The following is a 14,126-nucleotide window of genomic DNA, read 5'->3' as shown; positions in this document are numbered from 1 at the left end:
TTTTTTTCCACATGGTGGACTCCGATTGGCTGACAGAGCCACCAGTCAAACACTGCCCTGCTCTCCTCCCCTTGCTGGCCAATAGGAGGGTTGCACTGGGGGCGATGCCATGGCAACGTTGGGCCTCTTGCCCTGGCAGACAGCTCTGCCCCCTCCCCCTCCCCCATGGTGGGGTGCCATGTTGTGAGCAGCAGCACGGGGCAGGGCAGGGCCTCGGGTTAGTGCGGCCCCGGGGCCCGGCCACTGCCTTGCCGGGGCTGGGCTCTGCCGCAGGGGCCCCACGGGGCTGCTCGCTTCCCTTCCCCTTGGGGGCCATGCCGAGCGCAGGGGAGCAGCCCCGGGGCCTGTGCTGGTGCTGCCCCTGGTGGGGCTCGGCAGCCCGCACGCTGTGCCTAGCAGGGCTGGGCCGCGGCCAGGCAGGGGCTGCTCTCTGCGGGGCCGGGCTGGGCCCCGGCACCTCGCTCCACAGGGCTGAGGAGCCCCGGGGACACGGGGCAGCCACAGGCAGAGCAGCTCTGGGCCTGCCGGTGCTGGGCAGCTGAGGTGTGGGTCCGGGAGGGGTCTGGGGGAGATGGCCCTGCTGGACTCCCCCCAGCACTGCCCCCCACAGCTCAGAGGAAAATGCTTGGGGTCAGCAGGGACTTGTGGGGTGGGCACGACACCCCCCACCTGTTTCCAAGTTGCTCCTCCAAATGGGCTGTCTCTTGGGTGCAGAGGTTTGACCCCCATTTGCAGAAGGAGAGGGGCTGTGGCCATCTGAGGACAACATCTCTGAAACCAAAACATGCTCTGCCATCTTATAAGGGTAAAAGGATGCAGAGGGAAGGAACAGAGGTTCTCCCAAACAAGTAGATGCCTTGGGGTTATTACAATGTGAAGGACCCATTTCCAACATGGGCATTTCCAGCAGGCTCTTGAGAGCCCCACGGAGCTGCAGGACACCCCAGCCTCCAGGATGCAGGATTTCTTTCCTGCCAGAGCCAGATCCCAAACAGTAACCCACTTCCAGGGAAACCTGGACCTGGATTGCCCCCCACCTTCCAAAAGGGGATGGAGCCAGCCCCACAGGAGCCTTGGTGCTCAGGGCAGCTGCAGCTCTAGGACCCAGGAGTCCTGGCTGCCACATTGTCCCCTGAGCCAGGTGGGACCCTCAGGAAGGGCCCTGGACCCACAGCTGTTTGGGGAATTAACAGTCTCTGTACGACACCTCGGGAAGGAGGTCCTAAAGCCCTTACCCTTGGTGGATAGCCGCAGGAGTATTGGGAACAAGCAACTGTGGTGCAGGCTGATGGTGTCCATGCAGCAGTCCTCCATCTTGCTTGCCCCCTTACTCTCAGCTTGCCTGTCCATCCGGGGAAAAAGGACGATCTTCCTGGCTCATAACCCAAAACAGCTCTTCAACACATCCCTGCTCCTCTGCCTGTCAGTGAGTGGCCACAATGTGGCCCCACTGCCTCCTTTCCGCACCCCTTGCCATGGAACAGCTCTGAAGAGCAGCAATAGAGAACATGTGAGCAGTGTCCAGCAGCACAGGGAAGTGAGGACACTGCTGTGGCACTGGGGAGACCTCCCTGTGATGCAGTGCATCCCACTGTGACCTCAGCTTGTGTCATCTCAGGGATCATTAGGTCACTGCCATGGAGATGGCACAGACCAGGAGAGAGCAGAGAGATATCCCCTCATGTCCTGGAAAGCAGCCACCTCCCTTCACCCCAGTTATGTTCCAAAACTGCTGATAAATCCTTCTGGAACGTCTCCAGACAGTGCCAAAGGCTGTGAAATATCTCAAATGGGGCACTGGAGAGGTCACTTCTGCACCCCTGCACCAACAGCACTGGGCAGAACTGTGTAGTAACCTGGGGTTTGGGGGTTGGATTTGAGGTTTGGGATTTTTCGAAGATGGGATCAAAGTCATGTGGGATGAAACAGCACAAAGCCTGGCCATGCGAGCGTTGGTGAGCTGCAAAACTGGTTCTCCTGTGGGTTGCTCTTTTTGTCGAAGTAGGATGTAGGACAGTATGGGACCAGACACAGCCTTCCTCCTTGAGGCATCAAAGAAGAATCTGAGATTTTAAAAGTTCTCAGCAAGGTTTTAGACATCATCCAGAGGGCTTTATCTGGGACCCTGGTCCCTGCCAGGCTCCAAAGCCATGGGCCAGGCCAGGTAGCAAATCTGGGGAAGTTTTCCCATTTCCCATGAATTTTGCCCAGTTTTCCTTTGGGTTGAGCCTGGGGAAAGCCATTTCTCCTCTCTGGGGCTCAGCTGATCCTTGGGCTTCTCCACATGACCTTGAGGCAGTGCTTCTCCCCTGGGTACAGTCCCTGGCACCCTGGACCCACCCTGGGACCATAGCTCTCTTGGGGGCTGTACAGCCCTGGCACCCCAGATCTCCCCCCCCTCCACGGGCCCCCTAGCTCTCCTGAAGGGGTTGTACAGCCCTGGCTTCCTGAATGTCCCACAGTTTTGACCCTGGCCTTCTCAGGACATGCCCACACACTGCGGTGCTGCTGTCCGGGCTCCGGTGCAGAGTCTGGAAGGCAGTGCAATGCCTCTGGACCTGCATTTGGGCTCATTCAGAAGTTTGTGAGGTGACCGGCTCCCAGCGCTGCAGCAGCTGGAGTTTGAGAACGTCCCTACAACCTTCCTCATCTCTGCACAGTTCCAGGGCGACTCTTGCAGAAGGGAGACTCCATCGCCCTTGCATGCTCTCAGAGATGGGGCTTTCCAAGTCGCTGCAAAAGGAAGGCCTGGTCTACCTCTTTGGGTGCTCACAGCCTGTGGCACCCCCTCTGTGATGCTGTGAGCGCCAGCTCTGCATCCTGGGGTCTGCCCTTTCCCTCTCCCATCTCCTGTGTGTCTACCCAAAGTCTTTTCTATGCACCAGGGGCACAGCTTCCAATGAGAGAAGTGTTGCTTTAGCGAGCTCACTTGAAGCTGTGACACATTGTGGAGCTGAAGGTCTGATGGAGGCTAGTCTGGGACATCGCTATGGCCCCACACTCCCTCTTGCTCCATGCCAAAGCCCTCAGGAAGGTCCCAGGAAGGAGAGCAGTGTCTCAAATTGTCAGGGCACCAAATAGGAGAGTGCTTGTTGTCCTTGATGTGTGGAGGATTGGCTGGGTCAGTTCAGCATTGGGGAAGTAATCAGACTTCTGAGTTGTGGAAAGGCTTCTCCCTCTACCTGGGACATCACAGATATCATAACACTGTAGAAGGCAGCTGGAAGCTGGTCACTGCTCATAGGAGGAGAAAGGCTCCTACTCCTCCTGAGGACTTGCATTTGAAGAACAGGTTTAGTGCCCTCCAGGATGAGGAGGAGATGGGCATGGGTGCAAGGGAAGTACCTGGGACAACAGATCCTATGCCTTCCGGGAACACCCGGAAGAAGCAGTGGGTGATTGTTGTGGGGGACTCCCTGCTGCAGGGGATGGAGGCACCTGTCTGCCGACCTGACGTCTTGTCTAGAAAGGTTTGTCATAGAAAGACTGCCAAGGCTTGTCCATGCTTCGGACTATTACCTTCTACTGCTGCTCTTCCATGTGGGCACTAATGACACCAAGGGCAAACTGGAGACCATCAAACAGGATTTCAGAGCTCTGGGGATGCTGGTAAAGGGTCTGGGAGCCCAGGTCATCTTCTCCTCAATCCTGCCAGTGAGGGGGGTGGATGAGAGGAGGAGGAGACGGACTTTCCAGGTTAATGACTGGCTGCGCCGCTGGTGTTGGCAACAGGGTTTTGGTTTCTACGACCATGGGACCCTGTTTGAAGATCGACAACTGATGGTGAGAGATGGGATCCACCTCATGAGGCGGGGCATGCAGGTCTTTGCCAACAGGTTGGCCAACCTGGTAAGGAGGGCTTTAAACTAGGAAAGATGGGGGAAGGGGAGAGTTATAGTGACAGGGTAGCTGGCAAAAGACTGCTCAAGTCGGGATGCCTCCAGCAGGTGCATGCAGCCAGGGAAGTGTGCATGGGATGTGGCTATGGAGGATCCTCTTGTATCCCTCCTGGGAAACCTGCATGCTTGATCACCTCTCTGAAATGCCTGTACACCAATGCACGCAGCATGGGGAATAAACAGGAAGAACTAGAGATCTGTGTGTGCAGTCGCAGGGCCATGATCTCATTGCCATTACAGAGACATGGTGGGATAGCTCGCATGACTGGAGTGCTGTCATGGATGGCTACGTGCTTTTTAAGAAAGACAGGCCAGGAAAGCGAGGTGGTGGAGTTGCTCTTTATGTGAGAGAGCACCTGGAATGTATTGACCTCTGCCTAGGGGTGGATGACGAGTGAGTTCAGAGCTTATGGGTAAGAATTAAAGGGCAGGCTAGCATGTGTGACACTGTTGTGGGTGTTTACTACAGGCCACCTGATCAGGAAGAAGAAGTCGATGAGGCCTTCTACAGACAGCTGGAAGTAGCCTCACGATCCCAGGCCTTGGTTCTCATGGGGGACTTCAACCACCCTGATATCAGCTGCAAAGACAACACAGCTAGGCACAAAGAGTCCTGGAGGTTCCTGCAGAGCATTGGTGACGCCTTCCTGACACAGGTGGTGAAGGAGCCAACAAGGAGAGGTGTGCTGCTGGACCTCGTACTAACAAACAAAGAAGGACTGGTGGAAGATGTGAAGGTCAGGAGCAGCCTTGGCTGCAGTGACCACGAGATGGTGGAGTTCAGGATCCTGCAAGGAGGCAGCAGGGCACCAAGTAGGATTGCAACCCTGGACGTGAGGAGAGCAAACTTTGGCTTCTTCAGGGACCTACTTGGAGGAATCCCATGGGTCATGGCCCTAGAAGGAAGGGGCGTTCAAGAGAGCTGGTTAATATTCCAACATCACTTCCTCCAGGCTCAAGAGCGGTGCATCCCTATGAGTAGGAAGTCAAGCAAAGGAGGCAGGAGACCTGCATGGATGAGCAAGGAACTCCTGGCAAAACTCAACCAGAAGAAGGAAGTATACAGAAAGCGGAAAGGGGGCCAGGCCACTTGGGAGGAATAGAGGAACATTGTCAGAGTATGCAGGGATGCGACGAGGAAGGCTAAGGCCCGTTTGGAATTAAATCTGGCAAGAGATGTCAAGGACAGCAAGAAGGGCCTCTTCATATACATCAGTAGCAAAAGGAAGACTAGGGAAAATGTGGGCCCTTTGCTGAATGGGGTGGGTGCCCTGGTGACGAAGGATGCAGAGAAGGCAGAGTTACTGAATGCCGCCTTTGCTTCAGTCTCTACTGCTCAGGCCAGCCCTCAGGAACCCCAGACCCTGGAGGCAAGAGAGAAAGTCTGGAGAGAGGAAGACTTTCCCTTGGTGGAGGAGGAGTGGGTTAGAGATCATTTAAGCAAACCTGACACCCACAAATCCATGGGCCCCGATGGGATGCACCCATGAGTGCTGAGGGAGCTTGCAGATGTTATTGCTAAGCCACTCTCCATCCTCTTTGAAAGGTCCTGGAGAACAGGAGAGGTGCCTGAAGCCTGGAAGAGAGCCAATGTCACCCCAGTCTTCCAAAAGGGCAAGAAGGAGGACCCAGGGAACTACAGGCCAGTCAGCCTCACCTCCATCCCTGCAAAGGTGATGGAGCAGCTCATGCTGGAGGCCATCTCCAAGCATGTGGAGGACAAGAAGGTGATCGGGAGTAGTCGCCGTGGATTCACGAAGGGAAAGTCATGCTTAATCAGTCTGATAGCCTTCTGTGATGGAATGACTGCCCGGGTAGATGAGGGGAGAGCAGTGGATGTTGTCTACCTAGACTTCAGCAAGGCTTTTGACACTGTCTCCCAGAACATCCTCATAGGGAAGCTCAGGAAGTGTGTTTAGGTGAATGGACAGTGAGGTGGCTTGAGAACTGACTGAATGGCAGAGCTCAGAGGGTTGTGATCAGTGGTGCAGAGTCTAGTTGGAGGCCTGTAGCTAGCGGTGTCCCCCAGGGGCATGGAATGGCTCCAGCCCTGTTCAACTTCTTCACCAATGACCTGGATGAAGGGACACAGTGCACCCTCAGCAAGTTTGCTGAGGGTCCAAAACTGGGAGGAGTGGCTGATACACCAGAGGGCTGTGCTGCCATTCAGAGAAACCTGGAGAGGCTGGAGAGGTGGGCGGAGAGGAACCTCCTGAAGTTCAACAAAGGCAAGTGCAGGGTCCTGCACCTAGGGAGGAATAACCCCAGGCACCAGTACAGGTTGGGGGCTGACCTGCTGGAAAGCAGCTCTGCGGAGAAGGACCTGGGAGAGCTGGTGGACACCAAGTTAAGCATGAGGCAGCAATGTGCCCTTGTGGCCAAGAAGGCCAATGGTATGCTGGGGTGCATGAGGAAGAGTGTTGCCAGCAGGTCGAGGGAGGTGATTCTCCCCCTCTACTCAGCCCTGCTGAGGCCACATCTGGAGTTCTGTGTCCAGTTGTGGGCTCCCTAGTACAAGAGGGATGTGTCACTACTGGAGCAAGTCCAGCGAAGGGCTACAAAGACAATTAGGGGACTGGAGCATCTCTCTTATGAGGAAAGACTGAGAGACCTTGCCTGTTTAGCCTGGAGAAGAGAAGGCTGAGAGGGGATCTTATTAACGTGTATAAATATCTGAAGGGAGGGTGTCAAGAGGATGGAGCCAGACTCTTGTCAGTGGTGCCCAGTGACAGGACGCGAGGCAATGGGCACAAACTGAAACACAGACAGTTCCATTGAACATGAGGAAATACTTTTTCCCTGTGAGGGTGACAGAACACTGGAAGAGGTTTCCCAGAGAGGTTGTAGAGTCTCCTTCTCTGGAGATATTCAAAACCAGCCTGGATGTGATCCTGTGCAATGTGCTCTAGGTGACCCTGCTTGAGTAGGGGGGTTGGACTAGATGATCTCCAGAGGTCCCTTCCAACCTCAGTGATTCTGTGATTCTGTGATCAGCAAACTCCCCCAGTACCCTTGGGTGCATGCCTTCTGCTCCCACAGACGTTTGTGTCCAGTCTCCTTCAATGACCCCTACCTTGATCTTCCTCTGTGGTGGGAAGTGCTTGTCTTGCACAGACTCTCTTAGTAGTTTTGGGAACCTAGGAGGCTTGAAAGCAAACTGGCCAGGGAAACCTGAAGAGAAGGAGACATTGATAACTTTAATCCTTCCATGTCCCTTAGCACTAGGCCCCTCAGCATGGACCAGTGGATCAACACTTTCCTTAGCCTTTTTTTCATTGCCAAGGTATTGCAGAAGCTCTTCTAGTTGTCCTTTATATCCGTCACTAGCTCAAATTTGAGCTGAACTTTGGCTTTCCTATTTCCACCTGTGCACACCAAAACAATATCACAGTATTCACCCAGGGTAAAACTTCCCTGCTTCCATCTTCTGCGCACTTTCTTTCTGTGCCTGAGCACCATGAGGTTGTCCTTGTCCATCCATGCTGGCCTTCTCCAGGTCTGTTTTTCTTCACATCACAAAGGAAGGCTCCTGTGCCTTGAAGACCCAGTCCTTGAAGATCCACCATCTGTCATGGCCCCATGTCCTCCATGGCCATCTCCCACGGGACAGTGCCAAGCAGAGGCTTGAACAAGCCAAAGTTTGCTCTCTGGCTGTAGTGCTGCTATTTGTCTTTCTGCCTTCTCTCCTGATTTGTTTCTCCTCCATCCCACAGCCACTGCAGCGATGGCTGCCTCAGCCTTCACATCCCCAGTCCATTTTTCCCAGTTTGTCTGTGAATAACAAGCCAGGCAGAGCATCTCCCCTAGGAGGGTCAGGGCCCTGAGGGCACTAATAGGCCTCAATTGCCCTGATCAGCCCCACATGGGACCTGCCCTCACACACCCTCTGCCCCTTGCTCTGAGGCCACCACTTAAGCTCTATCCAGGGCCGTCAGCCCTGTCCTGACCTATGTTGTAGGTGTACCTGTCTCCAGACCTGTCGTTGTCTTTGTTTTATGCTGCTCCGGAGGGGCCTCCCTGGATAGACCCTGGACCTGGCTGGTCCCCTCACTGCCCCTGGGGCTGTCAATGGACCCAGTCACCAGCACCCTGCTCTGCTCACCCAGCTCAGGTGCAGTAGGACTGCACCTCTCGCTGAGGGCACTGCCTGTGCTGGGGGCACCTCAGTTCCCAGCTCATCCCCCTTCATGATGCAGCCCCATTCTGCCTACGCCCTGGCAGGAGTACGGAGGATTTCTAGCTGAGCAAATGGGAGTATTAACTTTCTCCTGAGCTGAACTGCTTGTGGGACACCATAGACTGTGCTGAGCGTATCTGGGGGGGGGGATGGGGGGTGGGGAGGAACGCTGTTGCCTAAACAAAGGGTGCGGGAGCCACTTTTGATATCGAAGGTACCTCTTGCAGTCTCTAGCTGCCACTCCAGAAGAGTGTTTTTTTCCCAGGATATATCTGCCAGTGCTGAGAAGATGCCTTGGACACCTCTGGTCCTTTTGAATGGCCGTAGACATTTGGCAAATGAATCATGCCAAAGCAGAAACCTCTTGTAGACCCCTGACTTGAAGGGTGTGAAACTTGAGTTTAACCCAATCCACTGCCATTTTTTGAGAACACAGAATTTTTTTCAAGAGTCATGTTCTCTCTGTCTATACCTAAATTACCCCCTTCTCCAGCTGACCTGTGGCTCCCTGGACAATTGGGGCCAAGTGGGTCACACCCATAGATCTCTGGGAAAGTTTGGCCCGGTCCACCCCATGCACTTTTCATCCCAGGTCTTCTCTGGCCCATTTCTTGCCAGAGAGCAAGTGGGCCCATGATGGTTAGCTCAGATATGACAACTGCCCTGTGCGCGGGGATGCTTAGGGGAGATTAATCCCACCCATCGTGTGGCTGCACTCTAAACCTCTACAGTCAAGAAGGAAACAGGGGGAATATGATTACCCCCTTCTTTCTCTATATCGGTTGTGGCTTCTATTAGTGTGAGAAAATACCACCTCTATTCAGACTTGGACTATGGACTACTTGGAAGCAGTCATCGAGCCTATAACGTGAAGAAATCCCAGTAGGGATGAAAAGAAAACTTTGTCTGCTTTGTCTGCTGTATTTATTTGTTCTTTTTCCATTGGCCAAAGAAAATTGTAGAGAAGAAAAAATGTAGGATAAACAACTTTTACATTTTTTTTTTGCAACCAGGCAATTCCCCAAGGTTAATTTTGGACCAAGCTTAGTTGTCATTTACCATGGAAAGATATATTTAAGATATATTTCTCTTTAATATATGTCTATTGAATTATTTTATTTTAAATACACTCTCTTCCTTTTTATAAAAAAGAAGAAAAAAAAGATGCTGTCTAGAAATTAACAGCGTACATATACCAGTGGAAACAGGAGAATTCAAATGATGTGCTTATATTTAACAATGCCAATCTTTTTTTTTTGCCTCAAATCTTTTTTTTTTTTCCCCAATGGATCCACATCTTGCAAATACTATCCATACTTCTATAACAATATTTTCCATTTGTGGAAAGAAAATTGTATCATCTGCACCAATGTACATGCATACTTGTTTGGGAGATGTTGGGGGATTCATTTGACACAGATCAGGACTTCACAAGACGGTAGCAGGATTTCAGGGCTGGGGCGGTGAGTACATTGAGGGAAGAGGTGATGTGAGGCCTAATGGGTTCAGTTATGGGAGAGACAATGGGGGATGGTTGTGAAGGGCCCAGGGTGGGGGCAAATGTTTTATTATAGGGGAATCTGTGCCATGCACAGCATGTTATGGGGTGGTTCCTGGTCTGGGTCAGAGGGCCTGTGCAGCACCATGCACAAAGGGGCACCCAGTATCAGTGCACCCTCTGGGACCCCAGGGCTATGGGCAAGGACCCCAGAACTGGCTGGAGCTGTTACCCCTCCATGCTCTTTGCCCTTGGACCCTGGGCCCTGTCTGTCAATGGGGAGGAAAGCTTTGCTCCTGGTAAGGACCTGGAAGGGGCGTGAGTTTGACGCTGAGCCTCCTGATCTCAGCGAACTCATGATATGAGGTTGGTGGTGTCTGTTCAGGGACCATCTTCCCTCCAGATCTCCCTGCCTGATCCATTTCTGGGAGATCCTCTGTTCTTGCCTCTGAGGTGGAAGGTTTCTGACCATTGAATTCATGCTTCTCTTGTCTTCAGGACAAGAGAAGAGAGGACACACCAGCCCAATGAGCATGGCACAGGCACATTCCATCTTCATAGCTTGCAAGACAGAGGCTGGACAAGGAGGCAGACCTTGGGCAAGAGACTAGCTGGTTTGGTGGGGTATGATGGTTGTGGGTTTCCTTTCCAAAAGAGATTGTACTTTTTTATTTTTTCCTTTGTTCAAGATGAAAGGGCTCTGGCTATGGGGTGAGACATTCTTTAAGGATGGATGTAAGGTCAGATCATCCAAAAACCTTTGCCATGGAGGTTCACTGCACTGGTGACTTCCCCTTCCAAAGAGCTTCTGTCTTCCAGGAGGCATTAAACCTGCCCTGTGTGAAAGGTCTCCTCTGCCCTTAATGCAGGTGGGGGCAGTTAGGGTGGAGGTCCAATGCAAACAGACAGCATACAGGAGGTGGAAGCAAGGAGAAGCTACAAAGGAGGAACTGAGAAACATGGCCTGGGCATGGAGAGATGGTGTCAGGAAAGCCAAAGCTCAAAGCTGAGACTTGCAAAGGATGTCAAGGACATCCCTTGACACTAGTGAAGGGCTGAAGAATGAAAGAGCTGACCCACTGCTGAATGGAGTGGGTGACTTAGTGACAGCAGACACACAGAAGGTTGAGGAACTCCTCTGTGTTTCCTGAAAAGGTTCAAGGAGGAGAATTGCCAGTGGTGGATGAGGATTGAGTCAGAGATTCCTTGTGAGAACTCAGCCTCTGAAAGCCATGGGACCCAACAAGCTGCATCCAAGCGTACTGAGGGAAGTCACCAATGTCCTTACGGTCTCTGTCATTTTTGAGAGATGAGGGCAGGCATACCCAATGACTGGAGGAAAGCAACATTTGAACTCGTCTTCAGAACAGGCCATTCTTTTAATTATTCTTTTAATAATCCAAGGAACAACAGGCTGGTCAGCCTCACTTCAGTGCCTCAGTAAATCATGGAGTGAGTCCTCTTGAAACACATTTGTGAGCACATGGAAAAGAATGTGACTGGTAATAGTCAGCATGGGTTTCCCAAGTTTAACTAACTCTTGCCTCATCAATTTTGTTACTTTCTAGGGTAAAACAGCTGGATTATTGGAAGAGGGAAGAGCAGTGGATGTCACTCGCCTTGTCTTTAACAAGGCTTTCCACATGATCTCTCAAGTCAGGATATGATGGTCTAGATGGGTGGGCAACCAGAAAAATAACACTGGTTGGATGACTGGGCCCATAGTAGAGTGTTTGATGGGTCATACTCTGCCTGAGGACCCTTAACAGGTGTAGTCCTTCAGGGGTCTATCCTGAGATCTTTCCTGTTTTACATCTTTATCACTCACCTGGAGGATGTATGCAAAGGAGAACAAACTGGGTGGGTAGCAGCCAATATGTTCAAAGACAGGGCAGCCATCAAGAGGGACCTCAAAAGTCTCAGCAAACAGGTGGCATGAAAACGCATGAAATTCAACAGATGCCAAATCCTGCCTCTGGGAACTAAAAACCTGTTGCAACAACAAAGTCTGGGGACAGATTACAGGGAGCAGCAATGGCCACCTGCTCCCAAAGGGATGGACTGCTGGGAGCCAAGTGTGATAACATGGTTGACAGGGCAGGAGCTCCACCAGTCTGGGCCCAGCCCCACCATACACAAGCAAGGTGAGTGGGGAAGACCTGGGAATGGTAGCCAGGTTCAACCAAGACTCCAGATCATCAGGCAAGTTCTTGGTGACAAGGTAGGTCCGAGGTCAAACCGGGAACACAAGTCACCAAATCAAGATCAGGTCCAGTGACAGCAGCCAAAGCCCCATAATTGCAGAGCAGGTCCATAGAGATGAGGCATGTCCAAGGTCAAGCTGGAAAGTCAGGCCATGAGTCGGAGTCTGAATCAACAGGGCCCATGACCAGGAACAGGCACACCTGTAACACAGCTGCAGAGAGGCACACCTGCAGTGTAGCTCAAGATGGGACTGAAGATTCAGAACTGAGCTTAAATGGGCTCCTGGGCCTTTGAGAGGCCATGTATGTGGAGGCCCCTGGTGAGTCTGGTCAAGGCCATGAAGGCCTGTTATTGGCCCCAGGGCTCTGACAACAGCCTGACCAGGAACAGCTCTGCAGAAAAGGGCCTGGGGATCCTGCTGCACAGCCATGTGAACGTAAGCCAGCAGTGTGCCCCAGCAGTGAGAAAGACCAGCAGCCTCCTGGGCTGTGTGCACAGGGGCATGGCCAGCAGATCAAGGCGAGTGATCACCCCCCCACACACCCCCATTACTCAGTGCTCATTAGACCATATCAAGAGTGCCACGTCCAGTGTTGGGTCCTAAATAAAGGAAAGACAACAACTTACTGGAGCCAATTCAGTACAAGGCCATCAGGATGCTCAGAAAGCTGCTGCACAAAATTCTGTGTCCATGGAGCCAGCCACTCCTGCCTTCCAGCCAGGGCAGAGGCCATGGAGACTCCAACAGGACTGAGAGGAATCCTGCCCTGTGGCACCCATTGGTGCAACAACAGGAGCAAAGGAGGTCTCTGAGAACCTCTGAGGCAAGAGAGACGGACAGAACCCAGGAGGAAATATCAGTAGCTCTGCTCCCTTCACTCTCTTGCACACCAGGCCCCTGAGCCTCAGGGAGAGGTTTGGGGGACCTCTCCCTTAAGGGGAAGGAGCCTGGCACCCGAGGGGGATTCACCCATTCTGCCAGGGCAAGTCTCCATGGCTGGGAGAAATGCCAGGGGCTGGGTCTCTTCCTCCCTATGGACTATTGCAGGAGGTTGGAGGGACCAGCTCAGGCCATCAGGGTTCTCTAAATCTGAGCGAGTCAGCGAACAGAAAGTCATCTGCAGAGAGGTGAGGGGAATCCCATTCATGGGATCTCTCCTGGCTTTGCGTCATGACTTTGGAGGAGCCCTGATGATTGCCCGGCCTCACTTTCCCTTTCAAAGGAGCATGTCCCAGAGTTTGAGTAACCAGAGTTATGGGGAAAGCTGTATGCCAGAAGTGTTTGCAAAGTTTCTAGCAGTTCAGAGGTTTCAGTCTCTTTTGAGGGTCAATTATGTATTGCTCACTCTCTCCAGTCCTTGGGGAGAGACGAGCTGCAGCAGGAACCTCCAGAGACTCGTTAGTAGTATAAACCCCAGGACACTCTGGAGAGCAAGGGGCATTCAGCTGCTGCTGGAGACTCCCTATAGGAGCTGCTGAAGGAAGACAGAAAGCGCAGAGCAATGCTTGATTCCTGGATCAGGGTTTGCAGAGAGCTCAGGGAAGAGAAGGACATGCTGGAGAAGAGGCAGAGAATGAGATCCCTCACCTTGATCATCATTTCCTGGCACCATCAGCGCAGAGGTCATCACCTCATCCTGAGGACTGCAGGTTTGTGTTGTGCCTTCTGAGTCACGTCTGTTCCTTTTTAGCTGGTGAGGCTTTGCCTGGTGGCATCTATGAGCGCGAAAGGTAGTGGGCATATCCCTTCCCGGCTGTCTTCTACTCCAGCTCCCTCTTCCTTCCACACATTTCTTCTGATGCCCTTGTTAGCTGAGTGGAGTCCTGGGGAGCTTGCTGGTGGGTGCAGAGTTAGAGTTTGTGCCTTTGCTGGCCCTGAGCCATCCCAGAGCCCTGTTGAGGGGCACCCCCATCTCACCTGGGAGGTAGGATCCGGGTAGAGGACTGTGCTTCTCAGGCAGGGACTTTCCCTGGCCGTGCACACAGCCATGTCCTGGGCATTCACCACAAACAGGAGGGGAGCAATGCTCCTTCCCAATCTCACCCACCACTCACCATGGAGACACCCACCCCTTCTCCTAGCAATGCTGCTCAGAGCGCCCTGCGAGCACAGCTGGCAGTGCTGAGGTCCAGCTGCTGGACTGCGCCATGAGGCAGCCCCAAAGCCCTCTGAAACCATTGCTGAGGGGGGAACTACACAAGGCGAATAATCTTCCCTGTCCCCTACTCTTCTGCTCTTCTCAAAAATCTCTCTTCCTCATACTGGCCAGTCAGCTCAGGTGTCCATCTCCTCTCACATCTAGCTCACTTTTCTCTCTGAAGCCCATGTGAAGGCTCTCTGAGAGCC

This window comes from Apteryx mantelli, chromosome 11 (genome assembly GCF_036417845.1).
Source record: "Apteryx mantelli isolate bAptMan1 chromosome 11, bAptMan1.hap1, whole genome shotgun sequence".
In the NCBI taxonomy this organism is placed as follows: domain Eukaryota; kingdom Metazoa; phylum Chordata; class Aves; order Apterygiformes; family Apterygidae; genus Apteryx; species Apteryx mantelli.
The sequence above is the reverse complement of the archived record's forward strand: the minus strand, read 5'-3'. Positions refer to the sequence as shown.